The sequence below is a fragment of the Papio anubis genome, chromosome 2 (genome assembly GCF_008728515.1).
Source record: "Papio anubis isolate 15944 chromosome 2, Panubis1.0, whole genome shotgun sequence".
NCBI lineage: Eukaryota > Metazoa > Chordata > Mammalia > Primates > Cercopithecidae > Papio > Papio anubis.
Window position 1 is genome coordinate 7,347,966 of NC_044977.1, and position 14,018 is coordinate 7,361,983.

Here is a 14,018-nt window from a genome sequence, read left to right on the forward strand (position 1 = left end):
CGAGGCAATGAGTGATTGTGCCACCCAGCCTGGGAAACCATGCTTTTTCCATGGATCTGTGCATTAGTAAATGTGCTCTCCTGTGGAAACACGTTTATTTAATTTTGGGTGAAGGCAGTATATGTTTTGTAAAACTTGTAAGGCTGTAATAACAGCATTTATTTATTTATTTAACTTTAAATGAAGGGCTATAGTTTTCTAAACGTAAAAATAAGTTGCCACCAAAGAGTTCATCCTTCTCCAATCTCTCCCTTCCGTAATGACTCCAAGGCTGTTAAATGTTTCTGTGTGTGCTTTCAAAATAATCAATTAGTTTTTTCAAGGCCCATAGTCAATAGTCACAAAAATCTATTATTCGAACTAAATGAAGAACACATGCATATACATAGATTCATTCATTTTGTTAATTCCAAATTCCAAAAGTAACTGAAGCATCTTGGAATTTCTTAGTTTCAGGTGAAAGCTCATTTTATGTTCCCAATCTCGAAACAGTGAACTAAATTTTTGTCATTTTCTTATCTTAATCAAGTTGATCTTCCCTTTACTCTGCATCCCATTCCTAAGGTGGTATGAACATAAGAGCAATCATGTATTACCAAGAATTTTCTTCTAAAAACAGATAGACGTGCAAATAAATAAACAAAAAGAAGGGGACTTCTTTCATGATACAAAAACAAAAACACATGTGATTCAAGGGAAACAAATGATAGAAAGTGGTTGCATTAGCATTAGAGCAAGACCCATATTTTACCTAACTCAATCTAGAAAAGAAACATTTAGAACCAAAAGAGAAGACATGTAAGTTCCTAAACTACTTTTCAATTAACCTGAAAACCTGCTCTGTGCATACTGAAATAGTACATATGTGATTTACATAAAATACCTTTTATTGAACCTAGGCATCCATAAAAAAATAGAAAAATACATTTTTTTCATAAAGTAAAATAATTATTAACAGTATAGTACAGATACTCCTTGACTTATGATGGGGCTAAATCCCTATGAACCCATCCATAAATTGGAAACAATGTAAGTGGAAAGGACCTTTTCAACTTACCATATTTTCACTTTGGGGATGGGTTTATATGCATGTAACTTCATCATAAGTTGAGGAGCCACTGGGTGTGTCTTGTTTTCATATTATCTTAAAGTCAAAAAACTCTTGGTCGAACCATCATACGTCTGGGACAGTCTGTAGGCAAATTAGAAAAACAATAAATTTTACCTTAAATGTCAATTAAAATTATTTTATTATTATTTTAGATATAGTGAGCAATTTCAAAAAATACAAGCACTAATAAAAAATGTATTTGCAAAGCGTTCATTTACCTAATGTAATTTCTAAATGTTCATTTACTTAAAGTAATTTTTAAGTGTCTGTCGTTTAAATGTATAAACATATTACACAGTGAAGACTAATTGGCAAAAGAAAATAGTGATAAAACAGTACTTTAAAATCAGCACATAACAAGATGCATTCCTTAAATGGCTCTTTATCATAAAACATATCATGAAAGTTCAATGCAGGCATAATATCAACTAGGGTATACTTTAAAAGATGTAATTGGACTTTATCCAGAATAGGCTAAAAAAATTGAAATATGTTTTATATCATTATGCATATTATTCTGTGATAAAAATAGTCTTATATTTTTTAGCAGCATGAAAAATTGTCCAACAAGGGAATAATCAAAAAATAAGGAAAAGCAATCAAAAGACAAAGGGGAAGAATTTTAGCATCCGTTAGGAAAGAAAGCAATAAACGACTTGTGTGAATAATTTCAAAGCCTTGAATGAGCTGCTTGTACCTCCCAGAAGACTTGTGAAAAAATAAAGAAATCTTTTAAACCATTGAAGAGAACATATAAGACAATTTTCATGTTTTTTTACCTAGAACATAAAAGTGTGAGAAGTACAACATTTACTGTAAAAGTCTTATCTGAGAAACCGTTTAAAGAATATGGAAATAGCTTAATATTGCAAGTCTATAGCCCATGAAATTTCTCCAGTAAACAAAAGATCATCCCTAACATGCAAATTTATTTTGGTGGTATTCAATAAAGAAACTGCCCTATTATTTCTATAAAGATTTTGCACAAGACCACATTTGTACATTGCAAAAGACGTAAAATCCACAATTTAGCATTATTTTCATCCTTCGTGAAGATGAAATATAGTATTCTATCAAATTATGGCCTATCAATTACTTAATTTTAAATGCTTAACCGTATGGAGGCTAAATAACATGAATATACACTTACTTGAATATACATGATTATTATATTTGTAATATTGCTGTGTATAGGCTTAAAATCATAAACTGTAATGAAATGGGTACCAAACTTCCAAAACAAATACATATATAGATGAGATTATTTAACCAATTGTAAGCATACAGTTTATATAATCTTTCAAAGTAATTTAAATATTTCTATATTTTCAAACCTTAATATTAATCTTATTAACGTTTGAACTCTTAATATTATGAATTGTGTTATATTTTTGCCTTGTAGTTTGTAAGCCCATTTCCTAATTTTACACTCCAAAACAGTGAAAATTCTTGCTTGGGTTAATGACAGTTTCTTTTATTCAAACAAAGCAATAGCTGAGAGCTACTCTCTTATTTTTATATGAGACTGAGTCAAAGAACTAGAGAACAATTTTTGAAAAGTAAGTGTTCCTTCCATTTATAGAGATTTTTTTTTTTTTTTTTAGCTCTTCTCCAACCCCATAGGTTTACCATCTTCAGGCTATTTGAGTATTTCCCCTTTTTACGATTATCACTGATTTCTTGATCTCTTTGATTAATCAAGTCATATCTATTGATTATTGTTCTTCTTTATTCATTTCTTACCAAGTTTTCTTTTTTGGGCCATTAAATGAGTACTTTATACCTAATTAAACTATTAAAACATTTGTTTTTGTTGTAGTCCTTGCATCAGCTCCTACTGAAATAATTTCTTCACCTAGATACAAAAACCGTTATATGAAAACACTAAATATCCATTGATATTATTCTTCCACTCAGGAACATATGTCTTCTTGCTGCTAGTAATTTCTTATCAAAAGTTTTTAACCTACCAAGTATTCACAACATAGTATAATATTCAGATAGAATATACCACCTTCTCACAGAAGGGTATAAAGCAACATTAAAAATTAGTAACTTAGAACATTTTTCTTCATAAACAGAATAAGGATATCCATACAAATAAAATTTAGAAAATTAAATTTGAGTCATTGTCTCAAAACTTAGTTAAAAAAGAACACAGATTTCATTAAATAGAAACTATTGCCTTAAAATATAGCACTTCTGAAAATATTTTTTGGAAGCAATTTTAACAAACTTTACAGAGAAACTGATCACATTAAAGCAATTCCCTTTCACAACCACTTTGTAAGGAAGTCATTGTAATTCCCATATGGTTAAAATATCATAATGCATATGAAATATTGAGTTTGTTTTTAACAAAGATCACTAGTCATGACTCAAATATTTTCACTTTTTCTAAATAGTATGTGTTTCTGATGAAGTTATTTACATTTCAAATGTTTAGAAATGTTATCCTTAATGTTTACAATTTCATAATATTATGAAAATTCTTCCTCATTTTGTTGATTTCGGAAGTTAGAGATCCTTTTGGACAAATAGTTGGAAGAAATGAGTTTTCTTCAGATGTTTTCTTGTGTTTTAAGCCTTAGCAGAATCACTGGCAAATCGTTAAATATAAATGACCCCAATTCATCATGACAGATAAAATGTTGATATAATATGCTAAATAATTGTGATGTTGATATGACAATTGCATGAATTAAAGAGGCTTTGGGAATATATATATATTCAAAATATTATAATATATGTGAGTTGTGTATGTGTGTCTTATTAAGAGCTTGAAACTGAATTGAAAGGGTATAGAATCTGCAAATTTTCTTCTCTGTACTCCACCAACATAGTGTTATGCAATATGTGTGTGTGTGTGTGTGTGTGTGTGTGAGCCAAATACAAATATTATGACTTAAAGATCATTAATTCCACATAAATACATGTTTTCTTAATGTTTTTCCTTGAACTTGCCTCTGCTTTATATTCTTCATACAATTCTTCAAGAGCTGATTCATTGAGTCTTCAGCTTGGTTCTCCAAAGAGTTTATATGGTTCTGCCACTTCTATTCTGCAATAGAAGTTTCTGTAATCTGTTGCCCAATTGCCTGAGTAGTAAGAACTTGGCAATACTTTGCCACCAATATTTAAATAACTCAGAGATATAACAGCTAATAAACATTAATGTGGGATCCCTAAAAATATTGCATGGCATCCATTTCTTACTCTCAGTAATATAAATGCCATAACCTGAACAGGAAAATATATTTTGGAATAAAACAACAATTAAACACTATTGAACACTTTCTGCAAGTTTTCCCTTACTTTATTTGTGAGAAACAACATAATTTCTATCTTGGATTCAGTAGACAGAGCTCTCACTAAGTAACAACAGATTATTTGCTTTTTAGTTTATTAACCCTGTTAACTCAGAATAGCTATTTGATTGCTTTTGAGTCAATATGATAAAACTCTTCCTAAGCCTAGAGTTTGTGTTTTCATTAAAATAAAAACAGATATTGTGGATATTGCATTTATAATACAAATATAAATATTTAATTCAATTGTGATTCATAGCCCAAAGGAATAAAAATAAATAATGTGTAGAATTCTAAGGTTCATAAAACTTTCTACTCAATTTGCAATGGCACATGTTGTATGTTATTATCCTTTGCATTATTTCCAAGGAAAGCTATTTTCATCTTAAGTCAGGATAATATGTACTTGACCACCTTTTCTTAAAATTGAAGAATTTCATTAACAATGTATGCTTGTTATCTACCTTCAAGACACGTTTTATATGAGATGCAAACTTTGGAGAAGCCGAAGCAGAAGCAGAAGGAGAAGCAGCATGCTCAAGAAACTGAGTACATAACAGCAAAGCAGTGGGTGTATTAAAGCACATCTGGACTTTATTAAAGCACGAGATTACGTGTCTGATGAAATTTACTTGAAAAATTAATTCAGGTTTTATTTACTGTCACGTACTCAGAGAATTAGATAAAGTACTACCAATTTGGTTTTTAAGTGCCAGTATGTGATGATAATACTTTGAATGAAAATGAATTTTGTTTTGTACTGAATCTCACAAAGTATTTATTTTTGCATAAAACACAACCATGCTGGAATGAACAAGTATTTCAGTATAATCATTGGCATTTTCTAAAGTGCAGAAATATATGAAAATTGTGATAAACTTACCTGTTTTATAAAGACTTACTTCGTTATTGGATAACTTGGGAATTGAGAATTCTAATGACCTTTTAATATATTTGGCGGTATAATTTTTTAAATGATTGCTACAATTAGACTATATTATAAATTGAATATATTTATCTGATACATAGAACAAAACATAGTTGAGATAGTTCAAACATGGTTGATACTTTACTGACTTCTGAGCCATTTCAGTTGTTATTAAAATTACTCAAATAGCCTACTGCCTATTGATCTGAGTAATTTTAATAACAGCCTATTACAATAGGCTGATGTAATACCAAATGTGGGTCAGTGAAGTTAGACAATGAAAGAAAAAAGTAGAAATAGTAATTCAAATAATACAAGAGAAGAAGCTTCACGGAGTCATTATTTAATGCCATATATTATGTTAATTTTTCCCCTAAATACTATAAAGTAAGGGGTATGGCAAAATGTGGAAAAATTTCTTTGTTTCTAAAGCCTATATGAATAGTGTACATTTTTATACAAGCCTTTTAAAGTTCATAAAATGACGCTGCCCATATCCTTTTGAGGAGTGCAGAGTAATTTCATTGCTGTTGTAGAATCACAAAAGATCAGAAAGGTTATATTTAAGACTTATCGAATATCTTGGAACCAATGGGACTGGGTTTATTCTGTTTCTTGGATGTTTATCCACTGTAACTCATTTTATAAAGCATTTCCTAAAACATGTGTCAACTATATTTGTTGTATAACAGTATCTCAAAGCACGGTGATTTAAAACAACAGTGATTTGTTATTACGTATTATTCAGCTGGAGTGGAAGTGTTTATAACCATGTGGTAAAAGCTCACCTGGATGGTTCTTCTGTTCCCATAATGATGATCAGAGCCCTTAAATGGCTACATTCAGCTGGGAGCTTATTTAGGAGTGGAAAACATCAAGATGGTCTCTCATCCTTCAGGGATTCCATTCACGCAGTCTCTACATATTTAGTGGTAAGCACGTTTCACAGAAGGGCAGCCTGGCCCTAAAGAAAAGAAACAGGGCCGGGCGCGGTGGCTCATGCCTGTATTCCCAGCACTTTGGGAGGCCGAGGCGGGCGGATCACGAGGTCAGGAGATCGAGACCATCCTGGCTAAGATGATGAAACCCCGTCTCTACTAACAAATACAAAAAACTAGCCGGGCAAGGTGGCGGCGCCTGTGATCCCAGCTACTCGGGAGGCTGAGGCGGGAGAATGGCGGGAACCTGGAGGGCAGAGCTTGCAGTGAGCCAAGATGGCGCCACTCACTCCAGCCTGTGCCACAGAGCGAGACTCCGTCTCAAAAGAAATAAAAGAAAGAAAAGAAACAGAAGCTGGCAGTTCTCATAAGGCCTACTAATAAAAATCCAAGAAGGTCAATATTGCTATAATCTATTGGCCAAGGCAAGACATGGTGGGCCCAGATACAAGAGGAAAATAAAGAGCTTTCAACACTTTTTGTTGTGACAAGCAACATGCAGGAACAAGAATAAGAGGAATTGCTATTGGCCATATTTGAAGATTATGTAAAAATGTAATCCTACAAAACAAACCACATACATACGGCAATTATTTGATTAAAATTAGGAAAATATTTCATACTAAAAGGCTGTAATAAATTCATATATAGGTCTATATCAATATATAAGTGTTTATATAAACACACACACACACACATACTATACAAATATATGACTTTACTTATCCTAGTATTTCCCAACCTTATTTGATCAAGGTGAATTGTAGTTGAAACAACCACCAAAAATCTGCAAAACTTTATCAGGCACATAACAGAGACATGATTTTACTATCCTAAAAATAGTCATTTTAAATTTATCAGATATTTCTACTTCCATTAGTTTATTTAACCATTGTGTATTGTTGAAGTTTTAGTCTAAATTCAGGTGCCTGTGAACTCTTGACTACATATAATGTAGGAAAAATAAAGCAAAACTGAAGAAAACACTGTCCACAGCAATCCCATAGCCATCCATAAATTACATAGACAGATTAAATCAATTATTTGATTTCTGAAGATAAAGAATAGTTACATTAGAAGCCATGGGAAGATGGTGATTATTCAAACATTCATTCTTCAAAAACAATTGAAATTCTAGAGGTGGGAGATACTGTGTAAGACAAAGGGCTAAATTACAAAACAGGATAAAGAATTTTTTTCTTACCTATATCCAGAAAGTTTATAATTTAAGAAAGTATGTAAGTAAAAATTGAATAAAAGTTTAAAGTGTTATGAAAGGGATTTGGATTGAAGAATTGCCCATGGAGTTCAGAGGAAATGAAGGGAGGTATAAAAAACACAGACGATAAAGTATAAGAAAAACAAAATCTTGAAAAATGAACATGAATTTATTAGCAAAAGAGTAGGCATTACAAAGGGATGGCCTAAAAGAAACAATTCATGCAAAGCTCTTAGAGTAAAGAGAAAGCATTAGAAGCACTGGAATAAGTTCATGGTATGTTATAAAGTTTCAGAAAAGAGACAATAAAAGATAAGGTTGCAGAAGTAAGTAGTAATTAGATCATGTTTTTACCACATGTAAATAAATTTGCACTTTAGTTTTAGGTTCACAGGAAGGCATTAGATATACTTTGCTTGCTTGTTTGTTTATTTCAATCTTTGAAGCCATGTTTTTATATCAATCATGTGTGATAACGTGATGAATGGATGAGAGGAAGTTAGGTCATTGACATCAGGAAAATGTCACTGCAATACAAAGGAGAAATAAGGGTGATTTGAACACAATAATAGTGATAGGAAAATTGCTTATTTGGGAGACATTTATTGTAGAGACTCAATAAAACTTAAGGATCAAACTTTGGAAGTGAGAAAGAATTCAGGCCATGATTGAAGACTGCCAGTAATATTAATATGAATCAAGAACATTTAAGTTTCTGGTATTGGATTCTGAGTATGTGGTATTATCATTCACTAAATTAAGAAATATAGAATAAAATGATTAAATTGTTTGGGCAGACGATAGATTAATTTGGGGACACGTTGAAGTTGAAATGTCTATCGTACATCCAAATGTACTTCAGCAGGCAATTGAAGATTAAGGTTTTATATACAGGTAAGATACCTAAGCACAGATTATAAATTTGGGTGTTTGCAATGTAAGAATGACTGGCAGTCAATTTTTTTGTGGTAACATGCCACAATAACTTTATGGCATACAATAACAGTCCTATAACAACTAACCTTGATGTTTACATTTCAATTGTGCATTGGTAGCAAATCTACTCTAAATTGTGACTTAGTAGATAAACTGCAGATCTGTTCAGATATTTTACTCAATATAAGATCTAAGCTGAAGTTGCAATCTACCCATAGGATAACTAATTTGCAGAAGGAAAAGTGTGATAAAGCTTCTGGAATGTGTGGTGCTATATTCTTACTTCTATCTATCAGTCACTTCCACTCACATTTCATTGTCCCGAGCAACCTGATAGCCAACCATAAATTAAATAGAGAGGAAATTATTATCCTTCCTCAGAAAAGCCCTTGAAATTATATGCTAGTGAACAAGGATGCAAGATCCTTTCACAGAGTAAGAGTAAAAAATTTATGGAGCAAAAAATATTATCTACTAGACATGGAAATTGAAAATATGGCTGTGGATGAGACTGTCCTGGCATAAGGAATAAGTAGAGTGAGTAGATAAGAGGGGAAGACAGCCTAGAAGAGATCCCTACATGACACTAAGAAATAAGGGAATGGGAAGAGGGAGAGCGAGACTTGAAAGCAACTGAGCAAGTAGTCTGAGGTTTAAGAACAGAACCAAGAAATCATGGCATATCAGGAGTCAAGAGAAGATACACACGTATTCACATATGTACACATAGGGGTTTCCATTGTTGTCAAATTCTGCTGGGTGTATAAAAAGGACTAAATGCTCATTTTACTGCTATGTGCTACTACATATGCATATCTGGAATATATGTAATTGTAAAGAATATAGGAGGAAAGAAAAGTGTTACATGATTTCACCAACTGCAGTCCAGTTAGAAGAGGTCCCAAGAAGATCACTGTAAAATACCTGGAGTGCTTCCCTGGACAGAAAGTAGCTGTAAGCTGCAGCTGGCTGTTTTCATTGTCAGTAAACCTACTGACCTCTTCCTAAGCCTACTGAGCAGATGAAAAGCAAAGGGAGGGAGATGGCAGTATGGAGAATGAGAAGATGGTAGTGGAACGGGCTACAAATGTAACATCTAGAGTGGTAAAGATAGTAAAACTTCCAAAAGAATTTAGTCTCCCTGGACCGACCACTATCACAGACAGCATTCATAGCTGGCTATGAACTATAATACCACAACAAACACTTAAGCAAGAGGGTATTTGTCCTTTTTCCTTTTCTTTTTTTCAACTAACCCTATCACGCTAAAAGACCCAGATCTAGAAGAGATAAAGAAGTGATATCTCTGTGACTTGCCTGACTTCATGACACAGAGAAAGGGACCTTTTAAAATTTAATATAAAATAGAAATTTTAAACTGGAGTGGACATTTTAATAATTCCAAGTAAATAAAAATGTCTAGCATATTCTACATTTGTCATTAAATATTAAAGAGAATATTTTATAGAGTGCAGTTTAAAACAGTGCAATAAATGATTTCATGTTTATGACTCAATTCTCAATAGCAGTTACATGTAATGCCATGGGCACTCAATAATGCAGATTCATATTGACAATGGCTTGAGGGACCTGGGAAAATAGGGAGGGAACTCCAACAACCCGCCATTTCAGAGATAAGCGCAAAAAGAATCACTAGGACAACTGTGCCAGAGGCAGGGAAAAAAGACCCTGCTAATACATGAAGATGCTTTATCCACTTAAGGGAACAATGAAACAGACAAATGTTAGCACTTTTGGTGTGTGACAAGAGTCCACAATAATCTGAAATACAAAATTATCACAGAAGTCTGAGTAAGTTAAGCCACCACAGGTAAAACACAGGTGCTGATAGTCTGTTTCTCTGCTTATATTTTTTGTTTGCTTTTTTGGATAAGTATAAAATATAACATTAAATCCTGGAGTATTCACTGTTCTTCTTATTATTAGAAAAAGCCTATGGCTAAGAATTGCTCAAGAGTGTAGTATCTGACTAAATTGGTAAACTCGAAGACTCTTCAGGAAAGAAAGAACTAGATGAGGTGACTTTTTGTGTCATGACATTAGACCTGAAGTTACAAATCATTCAGCTTTTCATTCCAAATTTTGGTAACATCCTCACACTACTTACAGATTGCTGTTTGTCAGAAAAAAAAGACTATGGCCCTTGCAAATTCGTTTTACTTGAAATTTATAGAAGAAATAAGATGAGTTGGAGAGACTTACTGTGTCAATGGAAGATAAAGGGATTACAAATAACACTTTAGAACAGCTAGGAGAGAAGTATGCAACTTTTCAGTAGGGGATAATTGGGATAAAATAAGATTATATATAAAACAATCAAGCTAATGGCCTTTATGCTGATGAAGAATCAGCTTTAAATATTAAACCTCAAAATATTAGATAAATTGTCCTGTATTTTAGATCACTAACTTATGTTGAAATGTAACTTTGAGTATATAGACAATTAAGCTTTATGATGTTTATAATTTTTTGTTATTATTTTGAATTATCTATAAAAGACCCATAGTTTTTTTTGATAGGGCTACTAAAATCTTCTAATGGCAATGTATAAAAGTAGTATGAAAATGCTTTAATCAACTATTATGAACCTATTCTGAGGATTGTAAAAAAAAGTCTTTAAAGCGTAAAGTGACAAAAATAATCATTAAAGTACTATATGTTAAAATTTTAGAAATAAAATTTTCACATTCAATGACTCAGTGACCTTCCTGCTGTTGAATGTACTTTTGGTGTTGCTAAATCTTTTCAAATTATATTGCTTTTTAAACCCAAATATTATCCAGATAGAGGAGAATCATACTTGAATATTATAGCTAAAAAGTCCTCTATGTATATGACGAGTAATTACATCATACAGAATAAATTATTTACAAAAAAAAAAAAAAAAGAATCACCTCCAGGCATGAAACAATTCCCAGAAGCAAATACATGAGATGCAATTACTCTCTGTAACTAGGCCTCAAAAGAACAAGCAGCTAGACATTAGTGCTGTGATTGTAGTCCAGAATCTTTCAATGAAGAGGGTTGATTAAGGTACTTTAAATTAGAAGTGTTCAGGGAGTGAAATAACTTTTATTCATTTATTGCCATAGGAATCAATGCACATGGGAAAAGAAATAATTTGAAATCTAGATTAGGCACTCTAATAGCCAAATTAAATCTTTACCAAATTTAGAAAACTAGTTACTCTACTAACACTGTGCAAAGATCCTAGGAAAGAAGTGTTTTAGGTTTGTAATGTGATAATATGAGAATTTTACTTCTTATGTTTTAGAAGGAATGAATTCACTATCAAATTTGAGCAATTAAATATTGTTTTAATAGGATAGTCTCTTTTTAGATATTAAAGTAGCTGAAAAAAATATGAGACATTCATTTAGAAATTGTTTATGCACCTAAGAGGGGAATTTATTTTATATTTTTAATATTTCAACTGTATTTTTAAAACTTATCTTAAGTCTAATTGTGGGAAAATAAAATTCAATCATTGTAAATGCCTCCTTTAGAAGTCTGACATTCAAGATATAGATTTGTAACCATCTGGAGATAAACATTTTCCTCATCCTGAAAATCTCCCTTATTCTCTTCTGCAGACAATCTTTTCCTCCAATTCTGAACCCCTGAAAAGCACTGGTCTGTTTTGACAACTATAAATTTGTGTGTACTTAAATTTCAAATAAACAGAATAAAACAAGATACATTCTTCTGAATTTGACTTCTTTGATGAAGCATGATGCTTATAGTTTGTCCAAATTTTGCATCTATGGATAATTGATTTATTTTTTATTACTGAGTAGTATTCCACAGTAAAGATATGTCACTATTTGTTTTATCTATTGACCAGGTAATAGGCATTAACATTGTTACAGTTTTTTGTTTATTATAAACGATGATTCTATGGACAGCTTTGTATTATCTGTGCAAAACAAAAGAATGTAACTTATTTCTCTTGGTCAAATACTTACGGATTTTTATTCATTAAATACTTTGAGATTTCTGAGTCATATGGCTAGTATGTTTGCATTTATAAGAAACTTTTGTCCTGTATTCTAAATAACTTAATTGTAGCGCTTTTCCACTCCCATCAGCAATACACGTTCAAACATTAACTGCTCAAACGTGTTGGTTTATTTATAAATCCTTTTTGTTTCATTGACCTATATGGCTGTTCTACCATCAACAACATACTGTTTTGACTATCATAATTTTATAATTTGTAAACAAAGTCTTTCTAGCCTTGATATTTATGTTTTCATATTCTCAATCATTTGTTTTCCAGTAAATTTATTTAGAATAAATTTATTTTCCAAATAAACAAAGAGTAACTTGTATATTTTTGCAAAAATCTCAAAAGAATATTTATTGCAATTACTATGAATTTAGAAATAAATTTGGGAAGCAATGATATCTTAACAATATTGAGTTTTCCAATATATACACATGTTATATATCTCCATTAATTTAGATGTTTCTTAATTTTCATCAACAGTGTTTTATAACTTACAGTGTTGAGGTCTTACACATCTTCTCTAAAATTTATTTCTAAATATGACCTTTTATGTTGTAGCAATCAGGTGTTTAAAATAAGACCTTCCAAATGCCAATTACTAAGATGCACCAATTCAAACATTTTTGCATAATTTTATTTTAACATCTCATTGAGCATTTAATGTTCTAATAACTAATTTCATTGCAAAATCTGATCTGACTGCAATTTATTAAGTAGAAAAAATATCACCATAAATGGTGGTAGAACACTTAGGGTTATCATTTATTCCATGTAATGTGAAGAGTTATAATTTTGACTACAGATATTTTAATTAGTTTCATTACATAATATTGCCCAAAGATTTAGTGTAGTAGTATAACTGCAGTATTGACTCACTAAATTCTAAATATTCTGCATTTTGAAACCCTCGAGACCTCAAGATAGTTGAATGGATAAGGATTTGTGGAAGAACACCTGAAAGGGAAAGTCAATTCCATGATATTCAAATTCTCCTCAGGTATAATACATTCACAGAAGCAAATGCCCAGGTACATGAAAGCTTGATATTCATCAGCCAGCTACAAATTAGTGGATAAAGACCATGTTCACAAATAACCCTGAAGAGCAAGGGCTAAGAGGAAGTCAACTGTGCCACCACCTTGCTTTTGATCTTCCAGCCTCCAGAAGTGTAAGCAAATACATTTTTCTTGTTTAAGCCACCCAGTCTCTTTTGTTATGACAATCCCAGCAAACTGATACAATTAGAGTCAAAACTGAATTGCAATACACTCATTTGGGGTAGAAATGGAACAGATCTGAAAAGAAAAACTAAGTACTTGTAAACAAGTGAAGATAATATATATAGTATTGAGATGCAATTCAAAATCTGCTCGACATTTCTATGTCAAAACCTGCTCCTAGCATATTATTAATTTTCAATTAAGGTTCATTCTATCTTTCTTAGCATACTAATTTATCCTTCAGTGGCTAAGCCATTTGATCTGTAATTAAAAAACAATGATTTATAATTTTAAACAGTGACCCAGGTGTCGAATCAAATATAATTTT